Here is a 14,175-nt window from a genome sequence, read left to right on the forward strand (position 1 = left end):
TTATTCTGAAATATCTGTTACTCTTTTATTCATGTTTTCTGGAAGGGCTTTTCAATCCAGGCTACATAAGCTGGAAAATGAGGGGGAGAAATTGTGGATAAAAGTGAGAAATCGAGGGATTTGTGAGAAAGACAAAGATTGTAGCATGTTTAAATGTTTTGGTTTGTTTTGTTTATGAGGAAGGGTTGATTGGCTCTTGGAGAGAAACTGTGAAACACAACCAGGGTGTGCTTTATGGCCTGTGAGCTGAATACACAGAAAAACTAACACATCCACTGCATCACCCTCCGGATTTGTCAGATATGTGACATTTTTGACACTGTGTTCCTGTTTTAAAGACACAAAATAAACTAGGGGAGGTAGAATATTGAGACAGCTGGTCCTTGTTCACCTGCAGCCAGTGATCCAGAGATGGAAAACTCTGCTGGGATGTGTGCACATCCTTCATCGAGAGACTATGAAAATGTAGCAATATTTGCTTGTAGTAACTTGTAGGAATTGCCCACATTTTTTCTTGTTCTTTATGTGTAGTTATTCCAGTGTGTTTCATCTATCTGGCACTAAGTGAGGTGTAGTAATTTATTTCCCCCCACCACTCCATATGGACATTTCAGGGGCAAGAACACATATTTCATCAGACAATTTGAATTTTGACAAGAATTTGTGAAGTGTACAGATAATCCCAAAGTCAATCCTTGTAGCAAACCCTGTGTTAAGACCTCCTGTGTTTTAAAAATCTGTTGAAGCTGAAGTATTATGCTAAAGTTAGCATTACAGCAAGAGCTGTAGCAGGAACTAAAATCTTAACAACTAAAATATTTATAACTAAATTCACATCTAATACATTTCTCTTTGTAGGGAGGTGAGGGAAAGGATGTTTGTGAAGTCAGAGATTTCTTGGGCCATATTTTTCTGTAAGTCAACATAAAATCAAAATACTTGGTCTGGACACATCAAATCTGCTATTCTGAGTGAAGATGCTTTTGATAGGTGTGCAGGTTTTGGCTGGGAAAGAGTTCTCTCTCTTCATAGGAGCTGGCACAGGGCTGTGGTTTAGATCTGTGCTGAAAACAGTGGTGATAATTCAGGGCTGACTTGGTTATTGCTGAGCAGTGCACTCACTTTCACTTTCCTAATTAGTTCCCCCATCCCACTGAGGGGGAATGAATGAGGGGCTCTGTGAGATTTAGTTGTTGACTGGGGTTAAGTTGTGATATGTCTACGGTCTATCTCTTTCTGTACTTCCAAGAGATTTATTTGTTTGTTTGTTACAATTTCTGAAGAACTCTCTGGCTTTTCTTGTCTGACCCCAACTGCAGCAATACTTTAATGCCCTGTGTATCCCACACCGTGCTCTAACAAAGTCCCTCTTCCTTCCCTGTCCACCATTTCAAAGTCTCTCCTGAGCCTCCAGGCTCCTTCAGCAAAGGAAGCTCCTCCTTCTTTCACAGCCTCTCTGTGGATCCAGTGGAGCCCTGAGCATGGGATAGAGAGCAAAGCTCTGCCATGGAAATCCTGCTGGAAATTTCATGTGCAGTTTGGAGGCGCTTATCAACATGATGGTAAATGAAAAATAATAATGACAATCTGTAGCACAAAACCACAAGAAACGTAAGTTAAGATGCCCAGGATTTTCCTCAAGCTCATTTCTGATTCTTTTTGGTAACTGTTGGTGCCCCTCTCTGGCAGCTGGCCAGAGATCATCACTTTATCCAGCTTCATTTATTCATTTCACATAATTATGACTGTGGGCTACGATGACTTCAGAGCTCAAAGCTGCTTCTGTTTGCTGTGATTTGTCTGCAGCGTCACTGAGGGATGTGTTCTCAAGGGCTGAGCTGGGCTAACAGGGTCACTGGGTGGTGTCAAGCTGCATTTAGCAACAGGGAAAAGGACTTTTTGCTTTTGTAAATACTGAGGAGCCGGTCTGCACACAGAAGTGGGAAAAAGGAAGCAACCAGGAAACCTGGAATAGGAGAGGCAGTGAAAATCTCAAGCAGGGACACCCTCCCTGGCAGTGGGGTGGCAGTGGAGGGGCACGGAGACATTTCTGGGCTGGGAATTCCAGGAGCAAAGCAGAACATGGCAGTGAGAGCAGGCACTGAGAGTGATCCACGGTGAGTTCCCATGGAGCTCTGGGGAAGGGATTGTGTGTGTTTTAGGAGAAACAGGGATGCTCTTGCTGTGGGGTTGGTAATGGCAGGAAGTGTTGGAACCCTTCCCAAACTCCTGTCTGGCACCAAAGTGCCCCAGGCATGAACAGTCTGGCAGTTCATCCACCTTGAGCTGAGGCACCTCCATGGCTCCTTCAGCTCTGGGGCTCACTGTGACCTCTTCTGCCAGACAAGGAGAGCTCTGAGCTCATAAACCCTGGTGATTCCATGGCAGGAATTGAACCTCGCTTAGGGCTCAGCTTTGCTATTCCAGCATCAATATTGCTCCTTGTTTTGGGGTGTGTGTCACCCACCTGGTGTTCAGCTATGTTGTTCTCAGAGCAGGATCAATACTGGCTGGATCCTGTTCAGCAGAGCCAGGGCTGGCACTTCTGAGGGGATGGAGCAAACACAGACTTGTCCTTTTACTCTGGAGAGTGAAAACAAGGCAAGTTTGCCTTTGGAATTGTGGGTTTCCTTGTGCTCCTGCAACTCCCTGTCCTTCGGTTGCTCCTTTTTGTCTTTCAACATAAAGCAGTGTTGCCTCGTGCTCCACAGCACAGGAAACAGAGGAGGCTCCCTGGATAAAAGCTGGGTGGTTCCTGCTGCCTCCAGCCTTGTTCTGCAGTGGATTTTCTGTGCAAACCCTTCACAAGGGCACTGAACAGGCTGCTGGTGGGAGGGATCCTTCCTGTGCTGTCCGTGGTTTGCAAACCCCTCACTCCCACTCAGATCAGCAGCTTGACTCCTGTAATTAACGGCCCCAGACAGAATTCAGTGTTGGCCTAAAACATAGCATCCAGCTACTGGTTAAATATGTAATTTTTCAATTTCATTCAGTTCTTTCTTTCCTGCTGGTATCAACCCTCTGACTGCAGCGATTTCCCCTTGGTTTGCTCAATCAGCTCCAATCCCGTGAAGTTGGACAGGGTTGCATCAGGCCCTGAATTTACATCCCATAATTTCTCCTGAGAAGGACCAGAGGCAGTTCAGGAGCTCTGGGCACCAGACTGGAGCAGCACCTTCCATCCTCCCCTCTGCTCCTTCCCGAGCCACAGCAGGGCCATTGTCAGTGCTGACAGACAGAGGGACAGGTGCCATGGTGGGCAAGGGAATGCTGCTTTTCCCCTTCCAGGAGGGAACATTTCCCAGACAGAAACAGCAATTCTCCCCTGCTCCCCAGGGGCTACTGCAGCCTGGAGATGCAATGGCCAAGGGCTGTGGCCTGCAGGAATATTCACCACTCTGGGCAGGATTAGTGTTGAGCAGGGCACTGCTGGACTCAGAGAGGTGGGGCTGTTTTAAAAAGGGCCCATTAAACACCACCACTAATGGGGCTCCCTCAGCCTGCTCCCATTGCCCCTGCTCCCATTCCCCCTGCCCCCGTTCCCCCTGCCCCCATTCTCCCTGCTCCCATTCTCCCTGCTCCCATTCCCCCTGTCCCCGTTCCCCCCGCCCCCATTCCCCTTGCCCTGTGCTAGGGAAACTCCAGGGAATACCTGCAGCAGCACTGGTGTCAAGTAGGGAACAGGGCTGAGCTGGGTCACAGAGAGAAATCTTAATAGGATGGGGCATCAGCAAGTGGGGTTTGTTCCTCTTGAAACAGCAGGCTTTGCTTTTCTTCCCTTCAAATGAGCTTTTCTTATTGTCTTCCCATTTTTGGGTTTGTGTTGGACAGTGCCAGCCTGTTTGTGCAGCACCTGTACCTCATCCTCCTCTGGACTCCTGCTCTGCCATCCCAGCATCTCCCCTGCTTCCCAGCTCTGCCATCCCAGCATCTCCCCTGCTTCCCAGCTCTGCCATCCCAGTATCTCCCCTGCTTCCCAGCTCTGCCATCCCAGCATCTCCCCTGCTTCCCAGCTCTGCCATCCCAGCATCTCCCCTGCTTCCCAGCTCTGCCATCCCAGTATCTCCCCTGCTTCCCAACTCTCTGCCATCCCAGCATCTCCCCTGCTTCCCAGCTCTGCCATCCCAGTATCTCCCCTGCTTCCCAACTCTCTGCCATCCCAGCATCTCCCCTGCTTCCCAGCTCTGCCATCCCAGCATCTCCCCTGCTTCCCAGCTCTGCCATCCCAGCATCTCCCCTGCTTCCCAGCTCTGCCGTCCCAGCATCTCTCCTGCTTCCCAGCTCTCTGCCATCCCAGTATCTCCCCTGCTTCCCAGCTTCCCAGCCAGGTCGGTGCACTGGGGGCCGGGGTGGGCAGTGGGTTATGGGGTTTTGGGATGCCCAGGGATCCCAAAGGAGCCCCTGTGGAATGGGCCCGACATCCCAGCGTGCTCCCGGTGCCCCGGCAGGGCGGTTTGCCTGGAGAAGCTATCAGGCAGGATTTGCTGGGTTTTTCACAGCTCTGATTTCTCCATCCTCCAGAGTGCCCTTGCTAAGAGGAAGCATTGATTGCTGCCAGGCAGCACACACACGTGGGAATGTGATTCATTCCGGCCCAGGCCTCAGAATAACTTCTGTGAGCTGTTATCCCTGCTAAAATGAGCCTTTTCACAGTTCTCTATTTCCACCTAGCACACACACACAGTAAAATTACCAGAGGGAAATAAACTTCCCTTGGCTTGGGAAGAAATTTTGTGTTGTTTTAGGGGACCCTTTCTGAAGGAATAACAGGTACCTTTCTACTACATTAATTTATATGGAAACCCGGCGCCGTGTTTATTTGGTGTCAGTCTAGGGTGAACAGAAACCAGCACAGGCAGCTGGAAACAAAGGTCCTCTCGTCCCATTCCACAATATTAGTGTTAAAAATCTCTGTTAAAGGCCAGATTCCTTTAAAAATAAGGGCTTATTCAATAGGAAAATGCTACACTCAGAATGTTTCTTTGCATTAGGATTTTCCCAAGTATCTCGTTTAGCTTTTGTTAATAGGTTAAAGAAAGGCACGTTTTGGTAACCCTTTTTAAGTGTACCTATTTCCTCTGTTAAATGGGAGAACAGGAGTGCAAACCCCTATGGATGGGGGCTGCTGGAGAGATCCTATAAAACTGATTATGTCCTAGAGACCTGAGTCATCATTTCATCCCATTGCAAGGTCTCTTATTCTTTCAGTTCAGTTAAACCTGCAAAGAATTCAACCTTTAGAGCTTTAATATTTTTGAAGAGACATTCATGTCCAGAAGGTGTCTCAAGGTGTTTGTTCCATCAGGCTGGGTTTGATATCCCTATTAAAAATATATATGGCTCAATTGATGAGAAAATCTTCTTCAGAGAGAAGGATTTTTCTTCATCTTAAAATCTGAAATATAAAATTGAGTACAATAAAGTGAAGAGTTGAGTCATGAAGCAAGGGATAGAAAAGAAAAATGACCATGCACATCTTCTGCTGAAACTGTTTGGATTTATTAGGAAAAGTCCAGCTAAATCCTCTGTTAGGAAGCCAATTAGAATTATTTATTCTATTGAGGGGGTTTGTGCCAGATCTGAAGAAATAACTTGAAGAAGGAAACATATTTGAAAGCTGCAATCATAAATGTTCTTTTTTTGACCTTGTGATGGAGAGGTGAACAGAAAGGGGTGACTTGGGGCCTTGCCTTGTGACAAAGAGCAGAAGGGGCTCTGGCAGGACAGGGAGAAATCCGAGTGCCCGGGTTTTGTTTCATTTGTGGCTCAGCACGGTCGGGTTCACTGCAGGCAGGCCCGGGAGCAGCGGGTGAACAGTGTAGCCCAGGCACGGCTCTCTGCCCTCTGTCCAGGGCAATCCTGGCACTGCCGGGAGCTCCGGCCGCTCCGGCTGATCCTTTCCTGCACCTCCAGGAGCAGGGATGTATCTGGTAACATGGCACAAGCGAGGGCAGACGTGTAAAGGGTGAAACTTTGCGATGTTTGTCCTTAAAAACTCTTGGTGCTCCTTTTCCTTCCTGCTGCCGTCACTTTGCCCTTACCTCCAGTGGCTGCTGGGTCAGTGTTTGTATTTGGTGCCGCTGCTTCCTACAGCAGAAATATTTTGTAGCTACGGATTTGGAAGGAGAATAATGCTGTGTTCTAATTTATTTTTGAAAAAGCTGCGCTTAGCAAAGGTTCAAAAAGCGTGGGCCTAGGACACTGCTGTTGCAGCACTTCATGGGAGGAATCCAGGTAGGCAGGGAAGGGGCAGGTTTCTCTTCCAGCTGTTGTGAGCTCTGCTGCCAGGTTTGGAGCAAGTAGGAGTGGTGCTGTGACCCATGCAGTTGGAGCAGGCAAAGGTGACCTGTCTCTAAATAAGTGCCACAATGGTGCAGTGATGATCTCCATCTCAGCACTCTGACACTCTCAGGATGCAGGGACATCTCTGGTTGATGGGCCTTTCCTGCTCAGAAAACTCCATCCTGTGTCTTCTGGCCCAGTGTCAGAGCAGGGGCAGCAGACAGAGAAATGGGGGTGGTTGTGCACTTTTGTGATCCAGTGTTCACTAAGAAGCATAATCAGTGCCAGAAGTTGAAATTATTTGTCAGTAGCTCAGGCTTTCCCAAGAGCTGTGAATTTGGGTGTAGGTGAAAATCAATCCCTGTGGTTTTGTGTTCCATTACAGGAATTCACAGCTAGTCCTGGGCTGAGGGCTGACCCTCTCCAGGACTGGGGCTCCTATTTTATTCCTGGGTAGAGGACTGTCCTGGGGGCATGGTTTGGCTGGATGATGGCTGTGATTGCTGTTTGTGGGACACCTATTCAATTTCCAGATTTGACACTGAATTTCTCTATGATTCTGAACCATTGCTGTATGAGCTTTATCGATAAAATGCTTGATCATCCAAAGTAGGAAACAATAAATGATCATTCAGCAGATTTGGAAGATGGGTGCAATTAGTCAGATAGACAAAGCCAGGCCTTTCATCATTCCATTTCATCATGATGGGTTATGATATGAAATAAAAACCACTGGCATTTCAGTCACTCATAGATGGTTTTCTAGAAATACTCTGTAAGAGAATTTTCAAACCCATGCCTTTACCAAGCACCACATAATGAGGTAATAGCAAGTGCTGTTTCATGTATAAAACTAGAGATTCAATCTTTCAGTTCCAGGAGAAATAGATTCTATCCACAGAAACCTGAGGTGTGTTGAGCTCGGTGCTGTCCACAGCAAGCAGAGCTTTTCCATGTCAGCTCTTGTAACTCACCTTACAAACTCAGCAAGGCACAGCAATCCTCAGTGCCAAGGCTGGAATCTTCCAAGGCTGAGGTGACAGAGCTGCAGAAGCTCGGGTCCCTTTGCCAGTGGAGAGGGCTTTGTCTGCACCACTCATTGTTTTGTTGTTCTCCTCTCCTTGCAAGCACGCTAAACCCACCACAGTGGATTTGAGTAAAGCGGGGATTCCTTGGTGTTTGCCCCTGCTGTTTCTAGAGAACAGGGTCTCCTGGGGGGCATTAGGAGTGAACTCCCTCTCTCCAGTCTTGGAAATGCTGGATCACATCTACCTTGAGCTTCTGATTCATTTTGACACCACCTTCCATATTCCTGCCTTAAAGGTCAAAGCTGCTCCTTGGCAGCGACATCTGACAACCACGAGTGTCGGTGCTGAGAAGAGCGACAGGTGGGACAGGTTAATGTGCACTTTATCAACTGAGCCTGAGAGATGCTCTTGAGAAGTGGCTGGGGAGATTCACCATAAGCTGAGTCTGACAAAAGCTCAGCTTAAGCTTCCTCTCAAACAGAGTCAGAGTGGTCGCTGTCATAGCTGAGGAGTGCAGGGGGACCAGGGGGTGCCAGGTTTTCCTGTCACTTAGCGCTACTCCATCGATGAACCTGACTGCAGAACTAAATCTGCAAAGGTGCCCTCCAGACAGAACTGGTTTCACAGGACCTCACTGTCCAGAGAGCTCCAAAAGAGGTACTTTGTGTTTTTCTCATCTCTGTTTCTGGAGCTGAAAAACAGACAAAGGAATTTTAAAATATTTTCAAAAAACCCCAAACCAACTCAGTTTATTCCATGTATGTCCACAGTGGCACTGCAGCTTTAGCTGGAGTGTTTGGCATAGTAAGATTGGTATGGATACAAAGAGTGATAACAGGGTTGATTGGGAAAAGGAACAGGAAGGATAAGTGGCCCACAACTCTTGACAAGGAACATCTCCAGGAGCAGCGGTTCCCTGTTTCCCCCCAGCTGAAGAGCTTGGGGTCGGCAGCTGAAGTTACCACGTGCCAGTTTGAGAAATGAGAGGTCCTGAACCCACTGAACGTGGCACCTCAGACTGCTGCTGCTGCAGGCAGCTCAGGAATGCCAAACAATCCATCAGACATTCATGGGCAGGGGAGGAAAAGAAGCCAATACTCACTAAACAGAATCTTCTGCCATGGCCCAGTAAATTCCCAGTAAGAAGGGAACTGTAGCCTGGGAGAGACCAGGCCAGTCCTCACAGTCAGGTGACTTTAGCCTTGAACTCTCCTGCTCTCTCTCAGGAGCCAGTTCTGGACTCGTCCCTGGGCTGGGCAGTCTGTGCCTGTCTGTTTTTCCATGCTTCTTGTGGCTGCCTCTTACTGCTCTGGTTTAGGGTGCTAGAGGATGGCAGGTGAATTACAGCTTTTGTGCTGGAAAACACATCTTTTATACTGAGCAGAAAATAGTCCATCTGTTGGGGGGGAAAATAATTGTAATTTACCTAAACACTCCTAAAAGGTACTTTCTCTACAATATGTCTGTTTGTCTGGATTCCTCTGAGTTTGGGAATATGCAGTCACAGAATCATTTAGATTGGAGAAAATCCCTTAAGATCCCTGGGTCCAATGGTGAAACATTAAATGGGCTTGGGCTGCCTACAAAGAAATGATTGCCTTGGGTCTTGGCAGTGCTGCCCTTCAGGCTGTTCAAAGCTGAGCCCAACTCAGGGTGGTGTGACACATCATCCTGTAAAAAATTTCATCTGACTCTGTAAAGGCTCAGTCTAAGACTGATACACAGAAAAAAATAACTCGATAAATAACGCTAAAGCAAACAAACCATGAACTGAAGTGACTTCCTTTCCAAGAGCGTTCAGAGCGTTCCGGTCAGAGCCGTGCCCGAAGCCGCAGTGCAGCGGCTCCGAAAGCGCTGGACCAGGTTTAGAGTCCCCGATGGTGAGGTGGCACCAGCACAGCCCGTGACTGGATTCCAGCGGTGCCAGAGGCACTGGGAGCCGCTCGGCTCCGCTGGCTCCGAGCGGCGGGCGGGACCCTGCGGGAGCAGCTGGGGCTTCTCTGGAGAGGAGACAAATGGGAAATAGGCGAGGGCATCTTCTGAGCGATTCCACGAGGTTTCACTTGCCGGGAGCGAGCCCAGCGCGGTCCGGCAGCGCCTCGGCCGTGCCCGCCGAGCAGCAGAGGCGCAGATGGGGGCAGAGCAAGGCACCCTGCCAGGAACTGGGCAGCACCGCAGTCCAAAGGGAATTCCTGTCCTTGTCCAAGTCAGTTCAAGTGGTTTGGATGGGGCAATGAATTCCTCCTCCGAGTCCTCTTCTGTGCAGTCTGTCTCAGTTACTCACAGTCTGTGTTTCATGCTGCTTACAGAGGTGCCAAAAGCTGAAACTGTGGGGAACAGACCTTAATCTGACTCTAGAAATGGCTTTAATAATCTTTTTTTTTTTTTTTTTTTTTTTGAGGAAATCCTAATAGACTTTGGTTTTAAACAGCCAGAGTTAATCCAAAATATGCAAAATATGTCTCTTCAGGCCACTTTCTGGCCTTGCATAGATCGTAACACACTTTTCTTCCCCTTTTAATCTTTCTCCTTGCTGGTAAGGAAATGAAAGGAGGGAGAGATGATGTGAGAGGAGCTCAGTGAAGGGCACTGGCAAAGTTCCTCGCTCTCCCCTTTGAAATGAGGAGGGGGAGCATTGCCCAGCAGGCAGGAGATGGAACTGGTGGGGATGCCTTGTGAGGAAGGTGTAAGGAATGAATATCTGTAGAGGCCAAGTGAGTGCTGAGGGTGGAACCTGGAGATGCACAAAGACATTCTCCCAGCCACGGGAAGAAGCAGTTTCTCACATTCCTGGGGATATCAGGGTGGCTGTAGCTGCTGTTACCATTGGGACTCTCACCCCAGGCTCAGGCCATGGCCAGCAATGATTTCTGTCAGGTTATGGGGATTGCTGAATGTCTCTTTTGCTGCTCAGTGATGCTCAGCAGTCTCAGTTCTGGTCAAAACAATTTTGTAGTGGGAACTATGGCCAGGGATACTGGGACTCAGGCAGCTCTTCTGTCAGACCAAAACCCTTCCCTTAAATCAGAACTGTTTGTTCCCGTGAGATCAGATTGTTACAGTGCCCACACCTGGTGAGACAATGCCCAAACAATATTTCTATTGTCAAATCCTTCAGTTCATCATTCCTGCCAGCTGGACTGCTTGGGATGTGGGAAATTCCTTAGCGATGGAGGTAATCTGCCTGACCCGCCCGGCAGCCAGGCCGGAGCATCCCTCACTGGACCATCTGCGTTGCTCCCGACACATCCCAGGCATCAGCACCGGCTGTAGAATAAAGGGAGGTGCTGCAGCTCTGGCAGAGGTTTGGGAGCCACGCCCGGACTGCCGGGGGAGCTGTTCCTCAGTGCCACAGGAGCCAGCTGGAGCTCCTCAACCAGGCAGGAGTGGGCTCCTGATCGCAATCGGGCACAATCAGAGCCTTCCTCTGAGCTCAGCAGGCTCGGGGCGGGCGCTCAGCCGGCTTTCATTGCGGACCGAGGGAAGGGCTCGGGCCTGGAAGCGCCTCCCGGCGCTGCTGGATAATCGGAACCTGGCCCAGCTGAGCCGCAGCCGGGCTCGAGCTGAGTCTCCCGGCTCTGATCCCGTGGCTTTCACTGCAGGTTGCGCAGGCGGGGGATGGCTTTGTGCAAAGGGAGCGCAGCTTCCCGGGAGCGGCTGTGCCTGCTGCCAGGGATTCCAGCAGGCTCCGTGCCTGCAGGCTTGGCCTCATCCCTGCCTGGAAATGAGGATGGGAACCAGCCTTTCCCTCCTCTCCTTCCACCTCTGCTCAGCTCAGCAGCTTTCTAAGCAACTCTTCCAGTTCTTACCTTGCACACGGCAAAGAGTTGTCTGGATTGTTCCACCAGCCTTTAAATATCCTCGGAATCCCATGTGCCCTCCTGTCAGGTGGTGCAGGGAACAGGCAATTCCCAGAGAGGTGCACAGCTGGAAAGATCATACACACAGGTGGGGTTTGGCTCACCTCTGTTTTACCTCACTTTGCTTTGATTCCACTACTGAAAGATCAGGACTTATCAGAAAGATCTGAATTAGCACATAGGCTGATCCAAGAGCACTGAAAAGTGGCAATAAGACACTTGAACTCCAGGAAGGGCTCTTCCCTTGTGTGCTAAGGGCAAAGAGAGCTTCAGCAGTAATTCCTGCTTTGGTGGCATTTTACAACGTGTGTTTTCTACAGGGGAAGACTGGAAAAAGCAGCTCCATGTTTAGATCATGTTGAGAGCTACTCGTGAGTCCTATCACCTCATTTCACAGCTCCAGCTGCCCCAGTTGTGCTGGGGGAAAGAACAAGATGAAATTGGTTTTGCCATTATCTGTGTGACAACAACGTGTGCCATGCAAATGTCAGGAGCAGAGATGACCTCAGGCTTTGGTGTGAGAAGCAGAACAGGTTGGATTTAGGGTATCCCGATGAGATTAGAGTGAGACAAAATATAACACGAGCAGAGGAGCGCGTGGATCCATCCAGGGATTTCTGTAATGGAAAGCTAAATATGCAAAGATCGGGCATCAGATTTAATTTATCACTTCCATCTTCCTGCTTTGGAAACCCAGTCAGTAGCACGGTCTTGGCCAGAGTTTTAAGAAGAAAACGCCATCAGGTATTATTAATCCTACCTACATATGAAAAGAAAGAAGGAAAGGAAAACCACGTTGTTCATCTTTGTTTTGAAGCCTGCAGCCATCGCGGCTGTTTTGCCTCACGCACATTGGTATCGGTCGATGGGACAGTCTGTGAAATGAATACGAGAAGCTTCTGGCCATCCCTCTCTGCTGCTCAAGGAACACAGAGCGAGTTCTCTCCCCCGGGGACCGGCCCTGTCGGCTGCCAGCGCCAGGCACAGCCGGGCGCTCCCATCCCGCTCCTTCCTCCTCCCGGCGGAGCCGCAGCGGAGCCCGCGGGTCCCGAGCGGGTCCCTGCGCTGCTGCCCCGCCCCGAGCGCCGGGACCGGAGCTCCTCCTCCGAAAGAGAGGGCAGAGCACGGGCATCCCCGGGGAGCTGCCTCAGCCCGAGCTCCGGACACGGGGGGAGCCCCTGGATCATCCCCTGCTCGGGCCTGGGCATCTTCAGCCCTTCAGTTCCGCGGGGCCGAGCAGCTCCGGGCGTGTTCCCGGTGCCTCGGGAGCGCCCGGAGCCACGAGCGGGGTCAGTCAGTGAGCTGGAGGCGGCAGCACAGAGCGGAGCTGGGATAACGGGATAGCACATGGCTGGGATAATAAGGTAATGCGGATTGGCTACACGTGCCTTCGCTCCAGGGGAGCCTTCCAACCTTTTTATCCCACGTGTGTTTTTTTGCCAGTCTGAAGCAGTTCTCAGGGCAAGATCAGATGGGTGAGAGGTCCGTTCCCTGTCAGCACCTGTGGGGATGTCCACAGTGAAATCCACAACCCTGTGAACTGAGATAAATAAATTGAGCATTTTTCTGGTCTCAGAACCGGACTCTTGAACCCTATGTGTTCTTTTGGTGGGGGCGAAGGTGTGGAGGGCTCAGGGACCAAGTCCTGGGTCTGGCCGGGCCGAGGGCTGTGGAACAGCGACTCGAGCCCCGTGTTCTGGGAGTGCAAAACGAGACTCGCCCGGGCCGTGAGCACGGAGCCCAAATCCTGCATTTTGGGGCTCAGGGACGGAGCCCAAATGCTGCGTGCGAGCGCTCGGAACACGGAGCCCCGGGCCGGCGCTGTCCGGGCTCGGCTTCGGGGCTGAGAGCAGCGGCCGAGCTCCGGCTGAGGCTCCTCCCGCAGCGGGACACCCGTGGGGCCTCTCGGCGGGGCCCGAGCGCCGCAGGGTGTTTGTGTTCTATCCGCCTACAGCTTTCCCTGTTTCCCTGTTATTTCCCTGTTTATTTCCCTGTTTCCGCAGCCGGGAGCGGCCCCGCGCGGGAAGGGCCGGGGGGCGGGGTCGGGCTCAGGTGCGCGGGGCCCCAGGGCGGCTGCGCGGGGCGGGGCCGAGGGGATTTAAGACCCGCAAGTCGCTACCTGCGCCATTTGCTCCCCAGCGCTCGGAGAGGCCGGCACGGGCCGGGCCGGGCTCCCCAGCGGAGCCCAGGTGAGGCGCGGGAGCCTCGGCTTCCCGCCCCTGCTTCTCTCTTTCCCTTCTTTCCTCCCTTCTTTTCTCCCGCTTACCTCCGTCTCCTCCCCGCAAATCCCCCTTTCCTCTCCCCCGTTGCTCTTCTCTTCCTCCCCTGCACCTGGGTCTTCCCCTGTCCCTCCTCCCTGCACAGCCCGACCCCAGTGTATCCCTCCTCCTTCCCCTTCCTCCTCCTCCTCAGCCCGCTCCTTCTCCCCTCCTGAGCTCCCCTTCCCTCCTGTCCCTGCCCCATCCTGCGCACCCCGACCGCCCCCAGCCCTCCTTCCTCCCCTCTCCTTCCCCCGGGCACCCAGCCCGAGCGCCCCCCATTCCCGCTCGGCCTTTCCCACCTGCACCTCCCTCTCGTGCTTCCCTCCAAACGCCGAGCCCGCTTCTGTTCCTCTTTCCCGTTCTCCCTGCACTCTGTGTCCCTGCTGCCCTCCGCTCCTGCTCCCTTCTGCCTCCCTGGGCGCTGTCTCTCGGCCCTTTCCCTCTGTGTCCCCGTGTCCCCTTCTCCCCTTGGTCTGTGTTTGCCCTTTGCAGAGAAGCCGCGAGGTTCGGGGCGCCGGATAATAAAGCCCCGAGGGCCGGAGCCGGCGCCCCTGGTTTGAGTCCCCAAAAGGGGCCGGAGCCGCTGTGCGGGTCCCCCCAGCAGCTGCCAACACCGCCCTACACTGCCGGGGTTCCGGCTTTCCCTTCATCACACCGGGGCGGGGCGTGGGGGGCAGGGGGGCCCCTCCTCAGGAGGGGTCTGGGGTGGGTTAGCGAGGGTTGGGGGGCTGGGGGGGTTCGGGA

The sequence above is a fragment of the Pseudopodoces humilis genome, chromosome 6 (genome assembly GCF_049639895.1).
Source record: "Pseudopodoces humilis isolate 2021_Gansu_Grassland_sample_001 chromosome 6, ASM4963989v1, whole genome shotgun sequence".
In the NCBI taxonomy this organism is placed as follows: domain Eukaryota; kingdom Metazoa; phylum Chordata; class Aves; order Passeriformes; family Paridae; genus Pseudopodoces; species Pseudopodoces humilis.